The sequence below is a fragment of the Notamacropus eugenii genome, chromosome 2 (assembly GCF_028372415.1).
Source record: "Notamacropus eugenii isolate mMacEug1 chromosome 2, mMacEug1.pri_v2, whole genome shotgun sequence".
NCBI classification, from domain to species: Eukaryota; Metazoa; Chordata; class Mammalia; order Diprotodontia; family Macropodidae; genus Notamacropus; species Notamacropus eugenii.
In genome coordinates, this window is record NC_092873.1 from 215,498,655 (window position 1) to 215,520,075 (window position 21,421).

Genomic DNA, 21,421 nt, shown 5'->3' on the forward strand with positions numbered 1-21,421 from the left:
GACCATTGGCTTCTACCCTTGAATAACTTCAAATCCTTTACCTCTAAATCTGGGATGACCATCAGATTATATTTAGAATTCCTCTCCTTTTATTTCAAATTCTATGTCAAAGTGGTCATTGTCTCCAAAATTCCTGCTCTTTCTATCTTAGCAACCACTTTTTTTCTTGACGGGCAGAAACAACCCCAAAATAGCAGATCATCATGTTGCTTTCTCACCTCTACAAAAATTAAACTCTCATTAATGTAATACTGAATTGATCAGCCACTGTCTCTGCTTTAGACAGAGAGTGGGAGATCTGGCAGAAGTCTCAATAATTGAAGTCTGCCATCACTTCATTACCATATTTCCCTATTATGTATTTGATCTCTTTCATAAACTCCTCATCTAATTCTTTCTTCTATCCAGGAAGTTTATGGAATACAGTACTTAGATGATGGTCTCATTTGTTTCTCCCTCCATCAATTTTCACCTAGAAACTCTCCATGTTTCCCTGCCTTGGGTCTCTGGATTTCCTTCTTAATACACAGTGCTTTCACATACACACACACACACACACACACACACAAACACACACACACACACAAACACACACACTTTTGTTTTATCTTCCTCATACTTTAGCATAAGCTGTACCCTTGCACAGGCACATTTCAATCATGCATCTTATTATATCAAGTCTAAGTAACAACAACTAACATTTATATAACACTTGCTCTGTGCCAAACACTGTAATACCTATGAGAACAAGTTTGCTGCTTGCTTTGAAATCTCTGGTTCTCCTGCTGTCTTTACACTGTATAACCATACGTAAACATCTGAGGCCATGAATTTGATTGCTAGCTATCTCCTTGGATATTGTATACCACAAATGATTGGTCTTTACTTCTGCAATTTTTATTTCTTTGTTGTGCATACATACACACATACATATATATATATATATATATTTCCCCCTTTTGAATTTTTTTGAATCTAGTCAAAGAATTTTGAATTTTAAAAAAAGAGAGAGAGAAAATTGCCCACATAGACCTGCCTGTTCTGGTACCATATTAGATAGCAAGCCCAACAAAAAATGTGTGTGTGTGTGTGTGTGTGTGTGTGTGTGTGTGTATGTATGTCTGTTGACCATTGTTAAATTCACTGTTTCTCCATTCCTATACATTGAACTATGTTCTAAAAATCTGAATCCCTTTCAAAAATACTATCTTTGAGTCATCTGTTCACTTCCCAAACTCATCTCTGTTCCTAATCACATCTATTCCTCCAGTAGTAGAGATGATAACAAAATATATGCCTATAGGGTCTTAAATTTTCTGCCCAGAATTTCATAATCCTTAGCAATACTTTCTAAATTTCTTCTGATGGCATCACTGGTTCCCATATGACTGTTTCCATTAGGTTTGACAAGTCATCAGAAGACCTCTGTCACATCCTGGCTACATTGTTTTTGAAGTCAGTAGATTTCCATGTGGTTTACATTAAGACAACAAACAGCCACCATTGTACTGCTCATGAGGGAGTCAGCCATCCTTACTAATTGTTTTCTTTGATGAATGCACATCATAATTCCGTGGCTTTCTTAACTCGTATGTTACTGCATCCCTCTAAATTGATCCAGTTCTATTCTTTACTGGAAGTCTCATAATTGTTACTAAACTCCAAAATGTTCCTTCCTTTTCTGTTTCTGCCCTCCAATCTCCTGATACAGGTAAGAATTTCCGATTACCCCTATCTACACCACTCCGCTCCCCAACACACACACCCCTGTTGCTCCATTGAAATACTTCTTTCAAAATCTATTTCCCCTGGAAATCTAGAGAATAAAGTTTCATTCTTCTAACCCTTTCTTTACTCCTATACAATGAAAATTAATGTTCATTGTGTGTATAACTTCTACTTGGTTGTGGTGGGAACTTAAACATAGCATACTTCCAGCAGGTCATTGCAAAATTCTCCTTGCCTTTCACATCTCATACTCTACTTTTTTTTTTTTTTGGTATCTCCTTGTGGCTCATTGCTGCCACCCCGTTTGCTATGCTGAGGGGATCAATCCCTAAAGTTTCCACCTTTTCTCACAATAGACCACATTCCTGCCATTTGATAGCACAAACCTGAAGTGTCTGTGTTTACACTCTGCTGGACCAGCCATCAAGGATCCAGGATCACTTTCATACCTAAAGAGACACTAGAAGAGGGACTTAAGGGAGTAATAGTATATTTAGGGGAAAACATTTATTTATTTACTTTTGTCAATATAATCTCCTTTTCTTAAAAGAATATACTTTCCACTATCCCTAATGCAACTAGATTTCCAAACAACATTTAATGTTTGATGCAGAAATATCAGAAGGTCTCAGGTATCCTCTGGAAAACCCTTTCTACTTTCAGTTTCTCTCAGATAAAGCAAAGGCTAGAAAGTCCTACAGGACTAAAAAAAAAAAAAATGACTGAACCAAAAACCACTCATGGTAATTCATCCACACGGCACTCCTCCATTCTGACAAAGCTTACAGCTACCTTATACAAATCCAGGCATCTGCTTTCTTTTTATATATGTTTATGACAAATCTCATGTCAAGGCAACTACATGTCAAAAGCAGTAAATATGTTTACCCTCACTCCATACTATCAACATATTTTCCCAGTAACTCATTACTTTAACACACTGGGCTACACTCAAAACTGCAAGTTACTATGACAACAGTTATATTTGTGGCTTTCTACCCCAGTGTGTTCCTCTGTAAATCACATTTCTAAGGGTAATTTGCCTAACAAAGTGTTGTTTAAATGACTACAAAGTTACAGCAATTAATTTTTTTAAATTATAAGCATCAGAAAATTTAGATGCTTCCAAAAAGCTATGATTTTGCAGTGGATGCCCTTTGGCAATGTTTCCCACAACTCATAAATGGTCTTTGAGAATTATTGTAGCCAAAAGAATTAGTCACCTAGGGGCCAACCTGGTGGTGTGCCTCTCTGCACTTGGGCTGATTCTCAGGTTGACAGATATATAGTTTATTGTTGGACCTTCCTTGAAGGTTTAACAGCTTTGAAAGGCTTGCCAGAACTTGTGATCCGGTAGCATGGCCCTTGAGAACTCAGGTCACTTCTGTGCTGTGATGAATAGACCTGTTATGAAGGAACGTATTTCATATTATTTATTTCATCAAACTCAAAGGTCAAGAAGCCTCTATTTTCCTGGGCACATACAGTGAACTGTCCTTGTTCACATACAATGAGCAAAAAACTCTCCATTCCTCTACCTCTCATCACTATCCATCCCTGATCTCGGCTTTTTGTCTTCTGCAATTGCACCCTTGGAAAGCCCCGTTCTGTCCTTAATACTCTTTCCTTAGTTATATACCTTTTAAACTCACTTATTATCACAAAAACTTGATTTCATCTGTTGTCCTTCAATCATTCAGCTGTGTCCAATTCTACATGACCCCATGAGCCTTGTCCATGGGATTTCTTGGCAAAGACACTGGCATTGTTTGCCATTTCCTTCTCTAGTGTGTCCCTGTAAAATGCAAACCAGATGAGAAACTGAAGAAAATAGGGCTTAAGTGACTTGCCCTAGGTCACCCAGCAAGTAAGTGTCTGAAGCTAGATATGAACTCAGATCTTCCTTACTTTCTCCACTGCATAACCTAGCTGCTCTGGTTTCATCTGGAAGACACTAAATCTCAGGCTACCCTTTCCAGTAGTGGAAGACTTCTCTTTTATGTTTGCTCATTCATTGGACCAAGAGGAAGAGTAGGCATATTCTTTGTTCTAAGCTGCCTCTTTCAAACTCTCCTGAAACCCACCATCCCTGAATAATCTCTCTTCCTTGGAAGTTCAATCCATTCATTTGCTAGAGCTGGTTCATGCTGACTCATGAGAGTGATTGTTCAATTTTCAGCAATAGTTTACACCTTGGAAATCAGCAAATGCTACAAATCAGGTTTTGATTTGACATTTTGTTAATTGTGAAATTTAAGAAAGTGATGAAGAAAATGTCAATAATTCAAATTCAACTTTAAAGTGTGTCATGCACATATTTTTAAAAAATCATTTTCAGAAAGCTAGTTGTTAAACATTTACCCAAACACCATTCATCTATCAAGGTTTTTTAACCTCAGGTATGAAAATACAGGTAGAGATAGATAGATAGATAGATAGATAGATAGATAGATAGATAGATAGATAGATAGATAGATAGATATGTACATACATACACACATATATATATGAATAACTACATTTCAATGTGATTGGTTTCCTTTGTAGGAAATATATTTGTTTTATGCATTTAAAAACATGATTCTGAGAATGGGTACATAGGTTTCACCAGAATAACAAATGAATCGATTCCTGACACATAAAAAGATAAGAATCCCAGACTCTATTATCCTATCTGGTTATAGTTATTTTTCAAACATCAAATCATTCTCTGCCCTTCTTTAGAAGCTTAGTATTTGGCTTACAATTTTCCCCTCTACAACAACTCCCATTCTTATATTTAGAGACTTTCATGAGAATGTACCTTTAAATGTTTCCTCCTAATTCATCAGCCTCCTCAAGCCCCATGACCTGCATCTTCACTCCACCTTAGTCATCACAAACAATAGAGGTACTCTTGATCTCACCACTACCCATGCCTTCTCTGTCTCCAAAATACTTCAGAATCGAATTCCTCCATCCTTTTCTTCCATGTCAGTTTTTGCTCTGGCCTCACTTTCTTTCCTTCACAATCCAGACCCTAGAGTTGCAGTTCCACTATATACTTGGTTCATCATCCCTGTCCCTATTCACATGCCGATAAATACCACCACATTGAATTAGACAACCTTATTGTCCTTTCCAAATTTATCAGTTTTTTACCTGGTAAGACATATATGAACGGATGCTGAGTGAAGTGAGCAGAACCAGGAGAACATTATACACAGTAACAGCCAGAGTGTGAGAGAACTGATTTTGATAGACTTAGTCTTTCTCTACAATGCAAGGACCTAAAACAATTCCAAAGGACTCATGATGGAAAATGTTATCCATATCCAAAGAAAGAACTATGGCGTCAGAATGCAGAGCGAAGCAGACTATTTTCTTTTTTGTTTTGTTTCATTTTCTTTCTCATGGTTTCTCCCATTCATTATAATTCTTCTGTGCAACATGACTAATGTTAAAATGTGTTTAATAGGAATGTATGTGTAGAGCTATATCAGATTGCCTGCCATCTTGGAGAGGGAGGGGGAAGAAAGGGAGAGAAAATTTAAAACTTATAGAAGTAAATATTAAAAACTAAAAATAAATAATTTTTTAAAAAAGCAAATGTATGAGTTTTTTATCTACTCTTGGATGGGCTTTCACAGCTGCATGGTAATCCTTTTATTCTCCTCTGATCATATTTCTCCTCCTACACTCTGTGATCTAACCAAACTGGCTCCTCTCCGGTCCTCATATACAATAGTCTGTCTCTTATCTCTGTATCTTTGCCTGCCATCCCTCATGCATGGAATGCACTTCCCCTTACCTCCACTCCTTAGCGTCACCATTTTCCTTTATATGCAGCTTGAACAACACTACATTCTGTAACAAAGCTTTTCCTGATTCCTCCAATAGTACCCTCCCTATCTACACTGTATTTAGCTGCTTTATGTGTTTGCATTTATTCTCTTTATATTTATGCAACATATTATATGTGTGTATATATATGTATAATGCATACATACACACATATTTTTATATATATTTTCTTATTTGTTCTTATCTACCCAGTGCCTAGCATAATGCCTGGCACACAGTAGGTGCTTAATCATTACTTGTTAGTTGATTGATTTTCTATCATCTCTCCACAAGCTTTCTCTTTTCTCCTTGAGCTTTTATGCCCAATCTATCCCTCTCAGCAGAGCACCTCACCTCCTATTTTACTAGGAAGCTAAAGGATACTTGTGAACTCCCTCTTCTCTCTGGCACTTTATCGCCCCCTCCCCAGCCCCAAACTTACCCAGGGTTGCACCATCAGTGTGTTTCAGAGATAGGACATGAAACTGAGTGTGGCTGGGTTTAAGGCCATCTCTCTAACCACTTCATCATGCAGTCCCCCATTCATTTCTATTATGAAGTAGGAATTTTGTTGTTTGATTTTTAATCACAATCTGGCTCCAGTCTGCCTTTTCAGAGTTATTATCTTAGTGCTGCCTTTCACATACTCCATGTTCCAGCCAGAGGAGTCTACACCCTGATCCTTGTACTCAACATTTTGTCTCCCATCCCCCACCCCCTTAAATAGAATATATGACCTTCTCAGCTCTGCCTCTTTGACCACCATAAAGGGTCAGCTCAGATGCTACTTCCATTAGGAGACCTATCCTGATCTCCCCAGTTGTTAAGGCTCTACCTCTCCTCAAATGACTGTACATTTACTTATCTGCACATATGCGGTATTCTCTCCTCTAGAATGCAAGCACCTCGCGGGCAGGAACTATTTCATGTTGCACTCTATGGAGAAAGTAGAATTGAGTAGCTCAAAAGAAACCCTTTGACTCAGCAATACCAGGTCTATTTCCAAAGATGCTTAAGGAAAAAAGAAAAGAACCTATATGTTTTAAAATATTTATAGCAGTTCTCTTTGTGGTGGCAAAGAGCTAGAAACTGCAGGGATGCCCATCAATTACGGGGTGGTTGAATGAGCTTTGGTATATGGTTGTGATGGAATACTACTGTGCTGTAGGAAATGATGAGCTCAATGATCTTAGGAAAAACATGGATAGAATTGCACGAAATAATGAAGAGTGAAACAAATCGAACCAAGAGAACATTATATACAGTGACAGCAATATTGTTTGAAGAACAGCTGGGAATGAATAAGCCATTTTGACTCCATAAATATCCAAATTAACTGCAAAGGACATATGAAGAAAGATACTATCTGCCTCCAGAGAAAGAGCTGATAAATATTAGTGTGTATATAATGATTTTACATACATATAAATATTTATGTCTAATAGTAGCCATTTCTGGGGTAGGGGTAGAAGGAAAAGGAAAAAATAAAAGAAATTTCCATGATAACTTGATTGTATATTTAAAAGGAACAGCAAATTGTATGTAATAGATTTGCAGTTTCATGTGCAATCATTTTTTTATTATACTATTTTATGGAAATGCTTGTTTTATTCCATAAATTAAAAATGAAATAAAAAAAAAAAGAAGAAATCTGAGATGTACCAGTTTAGAGATATCTCCATTCCAAATGTTCATATGGACCATTTGTGCCCAACATGTGGAAGAGTCTTCTGAGCTCATATTGGTTTCACCAATCACAGTCAGGCACAGTGTACCTTGACCCCAACATAGTGATGTCATTTTGGTCCTCTTTGAGAAGTAAGGACAACCACCACATGCTAAATACCTTGCATAAAAGTAGACACTTGGCAAATGCTTATCCAATGGAATTGCTTCAGATTTTTGTCTGGTTATTTCGTATAGACATGCCTTGCCTCCACTGCCAAAGGCATAACTCTGTGTTCTACTTGGTTCTCCCCAGAGGCCTTCTCTGGGCACAGGGCAGGCACTTGAGAAATGTTTGTTGAATATTTATATTTCGAGGACCTATGAAACTAGATGATTTTCCATAGGCACAGTCAAAAACACAATGGGATTTTTTCAGGCTGAGTGATTCATTAAACATTCTAGAGATAAAAGCAAGAAAAAATGGGAAAACAAAATATAAATGTGTGTAATTTGAATATATGTAAAATATGAATATAATATGAACATGTATAGTATGTAATAGGAAGCATAACCAGTTGGTTTATTCAGCATGCAACCAATGAAAAATATCTTAATTTCAATTAATTATAATATTTAAATAAGCAAAATAATTTATTTCTCCATTTGACCATGTGATATGTAATAAATAGAGATCTATGTATGCATGAGATATATATATGTGGAGAGAGATTTTTGGTTGACAGACTACTTAATAAGCCAGCCTTTATTCTATTTATATATCTTATTCATAGAATAGTTTATTATTAATCAACCAGAACCCAACAGATGAGCCTTCAATTAACTGTAACTTTTTTACTTTTCTCAATGCACTTCAACTGAATTCAACAAGCATTTATTAAGAACCTACAATACACACATCGTTATGTAAGATTCTTGGGACATGAAGATGAATTAAGACAGAGTCAACTTTTAGGATGACAGATTCAGAGTTGGAAGGAACCTTAGGGGTTATTAAGTTCTGCTTCATCTAGTCCCTTCTGGTCTTGTTCCTGAAGTGTTTTGCATAGAGTCAGGAGCAGAACGGTGGGTTAAAAGGAATCACTTCACCACAGCTCTGTTTAGTATAAGTCTTGTTTATTAACTGTTCCTGGGATAATTTTCAAGGACCCAGTCTAGTGACCATCAGTAGGATAGAAGCTAAAGGTAATTAATTTTCTGACCAAAACTCAAATAAGAGTTCATACTGAGAGAGCCAAGGAAGCAATGAAGGAATTCAGTTCAAAAGACAGAGAATGTGCAAAGGTTTCTCTGGCTGGCTGCGGTGTTAACCTGCCTCACAAAAAGCTAAAATAGCCTCTGACTCTGAGCTAAAGGAACAGATAGACTCCCCTTCCTTCAAGGAGGAAGAGGATGCATAGTTCAAAACTGAAGAGCAGCAAATGGTAGCAAATAAACAGAAAATTCAGTGATGAGAGCTGCAAAGAGCAGCAGAATACAATTTAGAGGAGACATTCTAGCTTCCTTCTCAGTGATATTATTAAAGGACATTGGCAGCTTTACAGGAAATAGGGAAGCTGCACTGATAGGGAGGCACTTTACCTTAGAAAATCAACCTAAGAGAGAGAGAGAGGGTAGACTGACTGGACTATGTATCCTTAGATATGTTTACTTCATACAAGTTCCCTGGCTACCATGTTGCCTGCCTTTGCCCCTTCTCCCACGTCTTGAGCTAACTGCTGAGAGGGTAATAGGTATTGAGTCATTTTTATTGACACTTATTTTGAATTAGTGTTTAATTAAATGTCTTTGCTTAATCATAGTACGTCCTCCTTATCATGAAAAATGCTATCCATCTCCAGAGAAAGAACTGAGGGAGTCTTAATGTAGATCAAAGTATACTATTTTTTACTTTCTTATTATTCTTGGTTGTTGTTGGATTGTTGGTTTTTTATCTGTTTTGTTTTAGAATGTCACTAATATAGAAATATATTTTGCATGACTATACATGCATAACTTATATCAACTTGTTTGCCTTCTCAATAAGGAGGGTAGGGATGGAGGCAAAGAATTTGGAACTCAAAATTTTAAAAATGAATGCTGAAAATTGTCTATACAAGTAATTGGGGGGAAACAAGGTATTAAATAAATAATTTAAAATAGCATGTCCTCTAGTTGTCTGATAAAAGAAATATATCAGTGGAAGACTGAAATATCTGTTCAAGCGACTGCTGACCCACAACATGCCTAGACATTGGAGAAGTTATAAGGGCACTCATGTTTGAGTGGATTATTCAACATCTTCTACTTACTATTAAGGCAGAAGGCTAGATTAATAAAACTTAGGACAATTTTGGTAAAATAGAAAATACAACCAACCTAACTATCCCATTCTCTTATGATTTGAATTGGTTAAGACAACATACTTGAAATATTATTTATGTGGTTAATACAACATACTTGAAATATTATTTATGTGGTTAATTTACTCCAATGCTATAGTTTATTGGCCACCATACCATACCTATTCAACTGTACTAGCTTAGGTCAAGAGGGAGAGATAGACAACCCACTGCCTTTTCTTGAGAAAGGTCCCCTGCATCTTAGGTGGACTTCTTGTAGCGGCTTTGCTGAAAGATGTAGATAAAATCCACATAGGCATAGATGGGTTGAGATTTGAATTTACCAAAGGGAATAGCCATATTGATGAAATTCTACCTCCCCTAAATGAGGGGTTCTTAACTTAAGAGTCCACAGAATTTTTTTTATACCTGTTCAGTTGTTTCAGTCATGTTCAACCCTTTTGGGACCTATCTGTGGTTACTTGGCAAAGATACTGGAGTGGTTTGCCATTTTCTTCCCCTGCTCATCTTATAGATGAGGAAACTGAGGCAAAGAGAGTTAAGTGACTTGCCCAGTGTTACACAGCTAGTAAGTGTCTGAGTCTGGATTTGAACTCAGAGACAAGTCTTGCTGACTCCAGACCTGGTGCTTTATCCACGGTATCCCCTTAGTAACTGTATTTGAATATAATTGGTTTCTTTTGAAATCCTATGTTTTCTATTTTATGCATTTAAAAACATTATTCTTACAAGGAATCCATAGGTTTCATCAGACTGGCACAGGGGTCCGTGACAGGAAAAAAAGAAGAAAAAAGATTAAGAATCCCTGCAGAAGACAATCAGAGCACTGAACTATAAAAGGAAATCAAACTATTAAGTACCAATGTACAATTAATCTAGGTTAATTCAAAGGCTGTTTCTTTTTAATTGGCAATTATAATGAAATTCTTTGAGTTTCAAGTAAGTCCAGAGCTTTCTTAAAGTAGTGAAAAGGAATTTTTAAAAAAGGAGGGGGGAGAATCAGAGAAATCTATCATGAGACTTAGAAGCAATATAGGTAAGCACTTTAGACCAAAAAAAACAGATTTCTCACAAGCCCCCTGCCCCCCAATAAGTTATGGCCATCAGAAAACAGGTTTAAATGGACACTATATTTCAGCATTAACTGTGACAGTTGCTACCACTGTCATTATATTAAAGTTGAAACTAGCTGACATTGGCTAATAAAGGTACCAAGCAAAGCAGAAAAAAATGAGTGATGTTCTTTTGTCTTCAGGTTTCTGAGCTTCTTAGCACTATGTGAGTTGAATAGATTAACTTGGACAAAAAGGAAAGGAAAGGAAAAGTGCAGAGCAGTGCTGACAATCCCCTTGTAATATAGAGGTGATTTTCATTAGCAGCACCTTGTGCAAATGATTTCCATAATGTTGACCATTTTTAACATATACACTGCCATGTCCTTTGTACAGTGAGTGACATGCTGTGCCTTTGGATAATGTCTATAAATGAAAACCTATACCTATTGGTTGAGTTAGCTAGGTAGTGCAGCAGACCAGGCTTGGAGTCAGGAAGACTCTTCTTCCTGAGTTGAAATCTGCCGTGGGACACTTAATAGCTTTGGGACGCTGGGCAAGTCATTTCCCCCTGTTTGCCTCAGTTTCCTCATCTGTAAAATAAAATGGAGAAGAAAATGGTAAACCACTCCATTATCTTTGCTAAGATCTTTTCCAAGACCCCAAATGGGGTCACAAAGCATCAAACACAAGTGAAAAACATTTGAACAACATCAAATACTAGTTACTGCTTTCTCAAAAGGTCCAGAAGTTTCATTTCAGTTTAGTTATCATTTACAGAGGATTATCATTTTGGTTTTTAGTTCTCGAAAGATTGCAAGGAATCAAACTAATTCCCCCTAGGGAATCATTAGTCAAATACACAGAAGATTGAAATCACTGTATTTAACTTTGCTATATGTTTTTTGTATATTTTCTCTCTTTTTTGATTATGCATAAGAGAAGCTGAGTGAAGGAGGAATTTGCTTGGCAAGAGGAAGAAAGATCCAGGACCTTTTTAAAATCATTTATGTCCCAAAATGAATAACATACTCATCTCTTTTCTCTGCACCTGTGCTGGTTCATCTGGTCTAACAAAAGATTCTTTGTTCTATGTATTTAACTAACAAGCCGCTCTAAAGCACATGCTACTTCAATCTCATATTTAATGCTATCAAACTGAAAACAGAGAAAGTAGATGGAAGTGTTCCTTGGCTTATAACAAAAAGCAGCGAACTTGAGTCCTACATAGATACCTAAGTGTCAAAAAGAGAGATTACTAGAGAGTATTAATCAGGCAAATTTAAAATATGTTACTGGTCTCCAATTTATAAAATAGACTTTATGATAGCTTTATAATAGCCACATAGAGATACAGCAAAGAAAACTGAAGAGCTATATATAGAGACATAGGAAAGAGAGCAGCTTAGAACCACACTGCTTCCAATGATCTTTTCCTTAAATTTTTTTCCACTTACTCTAATGTAATAATTTTCTTTAATAATCCATCTCTGTTCCTGTTGTACAAAGATTTACAACAAATATGGAATATTATCACAGGGGTGGGGAACTTGCAGCCTCAAAGCCACATGTAGCCCTCTAGGTCTTTAGGTTCAGCCCTTTGACTGAATCCAAACTTCACAGATCAAATCCCCTTAATAAAAGAATTTGTTCTATAAAACTTGAACTCAGTCAAAAGGCTGCACCCAAAGACTAGAAGGTCACATGTGGCATTGAGGCTGCAGGTTCCCCACCCCTGGATAGGTTATTCTAGGTATTCCATAAAGTTGAAAAACACACAATCATTCATAGCAGTACTAATGACAACCACTATTTATACATAACTTGTCAGGAGCATCCAATATAGTGAAAATAATACTAGATATGGACAGGATCTAGATTTTCATCCAAACTGCTCCTCTTACTACTGGCATGACATTGGGTAAATCACTATATTTTCCTGGGTCTCAGTATGCCCATTTCTAAAATGTAAGGGATGTACTAGATCAGAGATTCTTAACTTGTGTATCATGAACCCTTTGTGCAGTCTAATGAAGTCTATGAGCCCCTTCTCATAATGTTTTAAAATGTTATTTATAATAATAATCGCCAATAACTATTACTAATAACTATTAATAATAAATATAATATTATTATAAACATTTATATAGTGCCTACAATGTGTCGGGAACTGAGATAGGAATTTTTTTTCAAATATGATATCATTTGATCCTCACCACTCTGAGAGGTAGATCATGCTATTATTATCCCCATTTAACAGATGAAAAACTGAGACTAAGAGAATTCAGAGTCAGGTTCTCTTGGCTAATAAGTATCTGAGATAGGATTTGAACTCACATCTCCCTCAGTTCCAATAAATTGTATTGAAATACAATAATTAAAATATTCTTTAAAAAATAATTCACACAGAACTAAATAATCTCGAAGGATGTTTCCAGTTCAGAAATCTTCTTATGCTGAGGTTTAGGGAGAGCTTTCCTTCTTCCCTCCTACTGTCTCTCCTCTCCTTACAACCTACCCAAAATTCATATTACAAGTGAATCAAAGAGAAAACTAAGTTAGATTCTTTCCTTACTTTCTTCACTTCTACAGTTACTCGGTACCTATATTTCTTCCCCATCCACAACTATGATACCCACCACCTCACCCCACTATGGGTTCTGCTGGTAAATATTTAATAATCAAATCACAAAGAAGAAGAAAAAATGTATGCCTAACACACTTTTAAAATTAATCTGTGTTATTAACATTTACCCAATCGCTTTCTTAAATCTAAAATTCATCAAAACAATAACTCAATCTATTGTTTTCTGATTTCTAGCATTTAAACATGCACACTGAAAATGTAAGAGCAGACTTTCCCAAGCCAGTACAAGCTTGCCTCTCCTGCCCTCACCACCCCAAATCCTACATTTTTCTCATCCTCTCTGACCCTGCCCCAGTGTCAGTGGGACTGAACCGAACTGAAAGTGAAGCCATGGTAACCATTGTGAGCCAGTGCCCAGGACACTGCCATGTCTCCCTTAACCCTTTTCTTCTCTCCTGTTTAAATGAACAAGGTTAGTAGTCGCAATGGAGGGTGACAGCCATAAGGCAGAAGATTAACCAACCTCTCTGAGTTCATCCTGGTCTGATTTTAAAAGCAGTAATAAAGGTTGGGTTAATACAATCTTTCCCTGTCTAATGGCTTCCGTCAATTCAATTTAATTCAATTCAACAGGCATTTAAGATACTTCTTTGTGCTAGGTACTGGGGATAACAAAAAAAAAAAAAAACCTACTTCTTCCTAGAAGTTCACATTCTAAGTCATAACCATCTCTCCCAGGATTCCACTTGGAATCTAACAGGTAAAAAGGATATCATCAGTTCCAGGTTCCCTCCCACAAAAACAGAATGGCAAACCGTTGACCCTTGGGATAAGGTGACAAATGATCCACTGACATTGATATAGCCTTTAAGGATTGTAAATTTTTCAGTGGAATCATAGGTCTGTACAAAATCAACAATAATGAAACCACATTGGTAGAAGACAGCTCTTTTCCTTTCTGATTTATGAGAAATCACATGCCTTTGGAGAGACTGGAGATGAGTTGGAAACACAATCCAAGGAGCTATGACTAAGGCAGGCAGACTAGAAGCTCTGAGAGTCTGTACAGGCAACCACATTAGGCATCAGACCCTAACACTCTGTATTTCAAGGGTGCCTGCAAAAATAATGGAAGAGGAGTGCAAGGAGATATTGCTGTCCACTGGAGACCAGACCGTGACATAAGTGGTGCACATTCTAGACAGTAGACAAAGACCAAAGATCATTAGAAGCAGCTACCAAAAGGACAGAGCAAGCAAAGGTCTAAAATAAGGAGACTTATTGTGTGCATAGATAACCAGCTTATCATCAAAGGTATGAATGAATGGATTGACAACTAGAAAGAAAATGGCTAGAAAACAAGTAAAAATAAAGATGTCCACAAAGACCAATTCACTAAGCTGGATAATATGACTGTTGCCTCAAAACACCTAGAAACCAATCTAGATTGCTTGACCACTCTCATGACTTAGGGAAATGAGAGTCACCAACTTTTCCTTCAGGTAAAATAGACTGTGAAACAAACCTTGCCCTCTGCCCTGACACTGCTTTCTAAGGACTTCCTGGCTTTCCCATTTGACCTGCTTGTATGCCCTACAGTTTCCCAATATCATCCGACTTTCTGACAATCTAAAGATGCCTGTCTGGGCCATGCAATCTGCCCCTCCAGCGCATTCTCATCACTTTTAGGACTTAGAACTTTTAAAAGTCTTTTCATTTACCCAGCAACTGAACTCTCTAATGATATGTTGTCTTCTTTCCTCCTCCAAAGTGTGAGCTTGACCATAGACTGTCTTTCTGTAGTTGTCATCCATCCCCAATACTGAGCATAGCACTTGGAACTTAGTAGAAATTGGAATTCAATAAATGTTTTTTCATTTAAAAAAAAGGAGTTGAAAATTCTGTATTGCCTAGGGGCCTGGAGTCAGAAAGAACAGAGTTCAAATCCAGCCTTAGACACTTACTAGCAGTGTAACCCTGGGCAAGTCACTCAATTTCTGATTACCTCAATTTCCTCATCTTTAAAATGGGGGTAATAAAGCATCTACCAAATAGGCTTGTTGCAAGGACGAAGTGCTTAGCATAGTGCCTGGTACATATATAATTGCTAGCTATCATTATTATTAATTATTATTTATTGATCATCATGGTGACTCTATGAAATAAGTGCTGTTACTCTCCGTTTCACACATGAGGAAATAAAGTGGGTAAATTGATCACCCAAGTCAAGTCAACAAGATGTTATTAAGCACTTACCACGTACTAGGTACTTAGAGTACCTAGATGAGATATGAGCCCATGTCTCCAAGATTTCCAGTTCCATTCTCTATCTACTATAGCATAAGAGTCCTTCCATCCATGGAGCCATTTTATTTTTCAACACTCAAGAGCTTTCATAAAACAATAATACCAACAAAAACAGATTAGAAACTCAAGGTTTAGAAAAAAAAAACCATATTACTCATCTCCTAACTTATTGAATAGCACTTACTTTGATTATATTCCGATAATTTCACTGAATATTAGTCACTCAAATTGGTGGTAGAATGAGCCTCCTGAAAAACTAAGTAAATAAAAAAAGACAGAAGCAGATGGATGCCATATTATTGCCAGTCTGTCATGTAGCATGTGTCACCAAGAGCAAGGACTGCCTTAATTACCAGCTGTGTGAATTTCTGATCACTCTTATGGCAAAATTTAAATCTGGTTAATTTTCCCTGGCAGCTTGACAGCAGCTCATTTACAACCCTTGGGGCAGAGGGGGTAGGGGGTGTGGATGCAGGGAATGCAAACTTTATAGGTTTCTATCTCTAGTGGGAAGGCATCATTCAAACAAAAGTCTTTTAGGGGCCTCTGAGTTTTGTGACCTTGAGCATCATTCAGGACACACTTTGAATCCATAAGAGCCCAAGTTATGATTTTTAATGTCTCGGTGCAGGAAATACAAAGACATAGTGTGGGCAGAAAGGCAAGTAAGAGAAATTTGCTATGAACCTTCAAAACTGAAGCATGCTCCAGAGTTCTTATTTCTATAGGAACTCCACAGACTCAACCCAGGTAGAGCATAGCATTCCTTTCCTGAACCCAATGCCTTGTCATGGTAGAAGGGTTTGCATAACTCAATGAAACTATGAGCTTTACCATGCAAGGTTACTTAAGACAGACAGGTCATGGTGGAGAGTTTTGACAAAAGGGTATCTATTGGAGAAAGAAATGGTGAGCTATTCCAGTATCTTTGCCAAGAAAACCCTATCGACAATATGGAGGACAGAAGGGCCTGATGTGCTATGGTCTGTGGGGTCATGAAGAGTCATGAAAAGCTAACAACAAAAACGTAGTATTGGTATATGTTAGCCTGATAAGTCTAAAATCTTAATTTTATACTGTCAAAATCATAGGATCATAGAACTCAAAATTAGAGCACTCAGAGACAGCAGAAGTGATGTGTTCAACTTCCTCATTTTACAGAAAAAACTGAGGCCCAAGGAAATGGTTTTCCCAAGATAATACATAGTACTTACCATACTAGTATGTGTTAGTCAGGATTTAATCCCAGGTTCTTTGACTCTAGAACCAATGCCCTTTCCATCATTTCATGATAGGAGTACCATTACAAGTTCAATGCTAAATCGCAATGTCCCATTAGGAGTCAACATGATGAAATGGGTAGAATATTAATCTTTCAGTTAGAAATTCTCGGTTCAAGTCCTGTCTTTGAAAATTCTATCTGTGACCAGAAGTAAGTCAGTATTTTAGGAGTGGAAAGAATCAGATAACTTGGACTCCAATCTCTTCTCTGACATTTACTATTTCTGTGGCGTTGGGTGTATACCCTAAATTCTCTAGGCTGTTTCCTCATCTGTAAAATGTAGGCACTTAATCAGTGTTTGCTGATTAACTTAGACTCCCATATTCCAAACAACTTAACCATTTATTGTCCCTTGGCAACTCTAAAACCAGATTATAGAAGAGCTGTTCATGTCCATTGGTGAAGAGAGTTTCAACTATGGAAGTTCTCTACATTGATGAATCATAGTTTCAGATTAGATTGTCCCTCCCCAAAAAAACCCAAGACTTATATGATCCTCTTGACTAATAGAATATTGAAAGATATATTTTCTAATAAATTAAGATGTCTGTTTTATAAAATAAACTTTACAAAAACATGGAATATGCTCCTCCCCATTTGTTTTCTATGAATGTTCCTACTAAAGAATCATGAATGTCTGAGTATGCAAAATTATCTTAGTGTTTCCCATTTATAAGAATAACACTGGATCATTGAATATGAAGCTATCCAGTCTAACCTTTTCATTGTACAGATGAAGAAACTGAGATCTTGAGACATGAAGTGATTTGTATATAGGTAGTTAATGACAGGGATGGCTAGATGATTGCTCAGTGGATAGAGAGCTGAGCCTGGAGTCAGGAAGACCTGAGTTCAAGTCTAGCCTTAGACACTTAACGAGCTCTTTTATCTTGTGCAATTCAATTAATCCTGTGTAACCAGGAGGCAGCAAGGTGGTTCAGTGGACGGAGTACTGGACTTGGAGTCAGGGAAACTTGAGTTCAAATCTATTGGCTGTGTGAACCCAGGGAAGTCATTAAACCTCTGTTTGCCTTAATCCACTGGAGAAGGAAATGGCAAACCACTTCAGTATGCTTGTGAGGAAACTCCATGAGCAGCATGGTCCATGGGATCATAAAGAGTAGGTCACGGCTGAATGACTGAACAAGTAAGTTCCAGAGAAAGGATTTTGAACTCAGGTCCTCTGACTCCAAGAGAGCTGTTTCACCCCCTCTCAAATGACTCTTATCCTTTCTCTTTCCTAAAAAAAGTCCCCAACCTAGATTGCAGAGCTCTGGAAAATTATGCAGAGCAGTCTGAGATTTATAGCCACGCCTGTGAACTTCTCAAGGGGTCCTTGGAATCTTCTTTCCATAATATGCTGAAAAGTAACTTAAGGAAGCCCTCAGGAAATATTTAAAGGAATAGGTACTAGACCTATAGCTCAATGGCAAAGAGAACTCCTACGTGAAGACACTCTTTCTAATAAAAGTTGGAACCTTCTGCAATTCATAGTCTTAGAAGTGATAAAAGTATTCAGAGACTAAGTGCCTGGACAGGGCCACACAGCCATCAAGGCAGAGTCTGAACCCATCGTGTCCCGATTTCAAGGTCATCTTTCTATTCACTACATCATGTTTCCCCTCAGGAAGTACTGATATTCAACCAGAAAAAAAGAATTAAGATGAAAGCTTTTTTATACTACTTTGACATCAATTTGAAATGAAAAAATGATTCCTTTATATAGTAAATATATTCATAAACACATTTGCATACTAAGAACAGAGTTTTGTGGATATTTAAAAGACACAAAGCATTTTTTATGGAGGAAAATAAAATGTGTAGTAAGTAATACCCATGTTTTCATTTCAAGATAGTTTGACACCCCTCACCCCCCGAGGAAATTGGTCTAAAAGATTAGATGACTGCAATAAAAGCTTGATGCTGGAAAACCTGTAGATACAAGGCATGGGGCCCTGATGGCATGTGGGTTTTTCATTTTATTATCCTTCTCTTTGCATTCTTCCATTCATCTTGATGACATTCACAGCCCACATATACTTTTACATCATCCAAAACACATAAGCTGAAAACAATTGCCATTAGCCTGGAGAAGTCATATATTGTTCTACTGCATGAGCTCACTGTCTTTTCTGAATCACCATCTTGTAAAGGTCTTGAGGCTAATCTAGAAAAGGTAGACAGCAGGGCAAAATATTAATAGTTACCTTCTTAATAAGTAACTGAACAACAAGCAGAGCCAATTAAACAATACGCACACACTTTTTTTTGAGACATAACTGCTCACCAGTGATTCAGTTGGGATATAGAAAGTCTAACTCCCATCTGTCAGCTCTGAGATTTGTTTGAATATGAAACTAAGTTTGAGGTTTAAAAAAAAACAACTTTCTTTTCATTGACGAGAGCATAGGGAATTTGGGCTAATTAACATATTTTCTTCAGAGGCAGAAAACGTTTTTGTCTTAAGTGATTAGCCAACTCTCACTTTATTGCCTCCCTTGGTCCTTAAGACCTTCACATGGTCTTTGCCATAAGGTTTTGATTCCCCCTCCAATTCACCTCACTAATATAATTTCATCTCTGAAGTCAATAGAGAATAAACATGGTGGAATACAAAAGTCTTACTCCCTTGGTGTTTGTAAGCAACAATAATGGCTCACTGCAAAGCATTGTACACATACCGCTTTGAGGTCAGTAGCCCCCAGGTAGGTGAGACAATGGATTCAGTGCTGGACCTGGAGTCGGGAAGACTTACCTACCTGAGTTCAAATCTGGCCTCAGATACTGTGTGACTCTGGGCAAGTCACTTCATTCTGTTTGCCTCAATTTCTTCATCTGTAAAGTGAACTGGAGAAAGAATCACTTGACATATCACTCCAGTATTTCTGCCAAGAAAACCCCAAATGCGGTCATGAAGAGTCAGACACTACTGAACAACAACAAATAGGACAGTATAGTTGCCATGTAAATGCACTTCTTGGGCAGCTAGGTGGCACACTGGATAGAGCACTGACTGTGCTTGGAATCAGGAAGACTCTTCTTCATGAGTTCAAATCTAGCCTCAAACACTAACTAGCAGTGTGTCCATTATGTTTAACCCTGTTGGTCTCCATTTCTCATCTATAAAATGAGCTGGAGAAGGAAACGGAAAACCACTCCAGTATCTTTGTCAAGAAAATCTCAAAATGGAGTCACAAAGAGTTAGACACAACTTAAAAATGACTTAAGCAACCACAATGTGCCAGGCATGGTGCTGCCTGCTGGGAATACAGAAAGAGGTAAAAGATAGGCATTCCCATTAAGGATCTTGTTACATTCTGAAGGAGGAGACAAGGTGCAAATAAATATATAGAAAGTAGGATAAATGAGAAATAACTAAAAGAGGGAAGGCACTGGAATCAGTAGATCCTCATCCAGAAAGAAAATTCCTGATTAGGAGTATGATGATGAAGTTACAGGTTTGGGCAAAATAAAAATTAGTATTTACTTCTTTGTGCATTTATTGCATTCCTCCCAAGAGAAGGTAAGCTCCCTGAGGTCAGGGGGTGCTTTTGTCTTTGCAGGCCCATCTTCTAGCACCTTACCTTGCTCCTGACAGATTATCATCATCATCATTATCAATGTATTTGAATTGTTTATTGTTTTCAGCACAATAAAATGATTTCAACTAGACCAGCAGTTTTTTTGTGTGTATCCTGTACCTTTTTTGTGTCATGAACTCCTTTGGCATTCTGGGGAAGACTATGAATCCCTTCTCAGAATAATGTTTTTAAATGTATAAAATAGTATTACAAAGGAAGCCAATGATATTGAAATGTAGTTATTAAAATATTAAAAAAAAAAAAGCAAAGTCATACCACAAGTTAAGAATTTCTGAACTAGATGATTAGAGGAGCAATTAGTTGTGTCCCTTCATTCAGAGTGTGAGTCCTGCCTTCCTGAGGAGGTCTGCTCCAATTGACTACACTTAATGCAAGCCAAGGTAATTAAGAGAGGCAGTGCGACTTGGTCATAAACCTGACAGCGCCTCTGCATAATGGAAAGGACTTTGGATCTAATCAGAGGGTTTAGATTCAAATTGCAGTCTTAATTTCCTCTTTTGTAAAATGAGATAATCTCTAAACTCCTTTGTAATTGTAAATCTCAATCCCACCAATATTTTTGGGAAATCATCCAGCATCACAGCTTAGTTTAGAGAAGACTGCCACAATGATCACTTTGGCCTCTGAGTTCTGAAATGGCACAAGCATGGGTGTTCTGGGTATGCTGTCATGCCCCTGCTGGTAGGAGGGTGTCTTCTTCCTCCTATAAGCACACGCGCGCGTGCACACACGTGCACACACACACACACACACACACACACACACACACAGCGTTTCCTTCAGGCACACTTATGGACACAAGTCACCTTTCTTTATCCCCTTTGAAGACCAATCTAGAGGTGCTTACTGAACTAAGAAAATCACAGAAATCATCCTGTCTTTACAGATACCCAGAAACCTATTCTATGAACTTTAAATGTTTTAGAAAGACAAGTATTGTCAAAATAGGTATATCATTTGGACACAAAGGGTGATATAAGCAACTCAGGGGACCATGGAATATTTTACCTGAC

At 37.4% G+C, this 21,421-nt stretch overlaps 1 long non-coding RNA gene across 4 annotated transcripts in view; it reads right to left on the bottom strand.

The window, feature by feature from the left end:
* Positions 1 to 1,024: 1,024 nt before the first annotated feature.
* Positions 1,025 to 21,421, bottom strand: part of LOC140526789 (uncharacterized) — a 35,647-nt gene continuing 15,250 nt past the window's right edge. The window contains exons 3-5 of one of the 4 annotated variants that reach the window (XR_011974526.1): positions 15,709 to 15,780; positions 15,474 to 15,607; positions 1,025 to 3,523 (exon numbers count right to left, since the gene is read on the bottom strand). This is a non-coding gene — a long non-coding RNA (uncharacterized lncRNA). Of the gene's footprint in view, positions 15,608 to 15,708; positions 15,781 to 21,421 lie in introns of all 4 variants that reach the window. The other 3 variants (XR_011974524.1, XR_011974525.1, XR_011974523.1) reach the window with 3 other exon arrangements.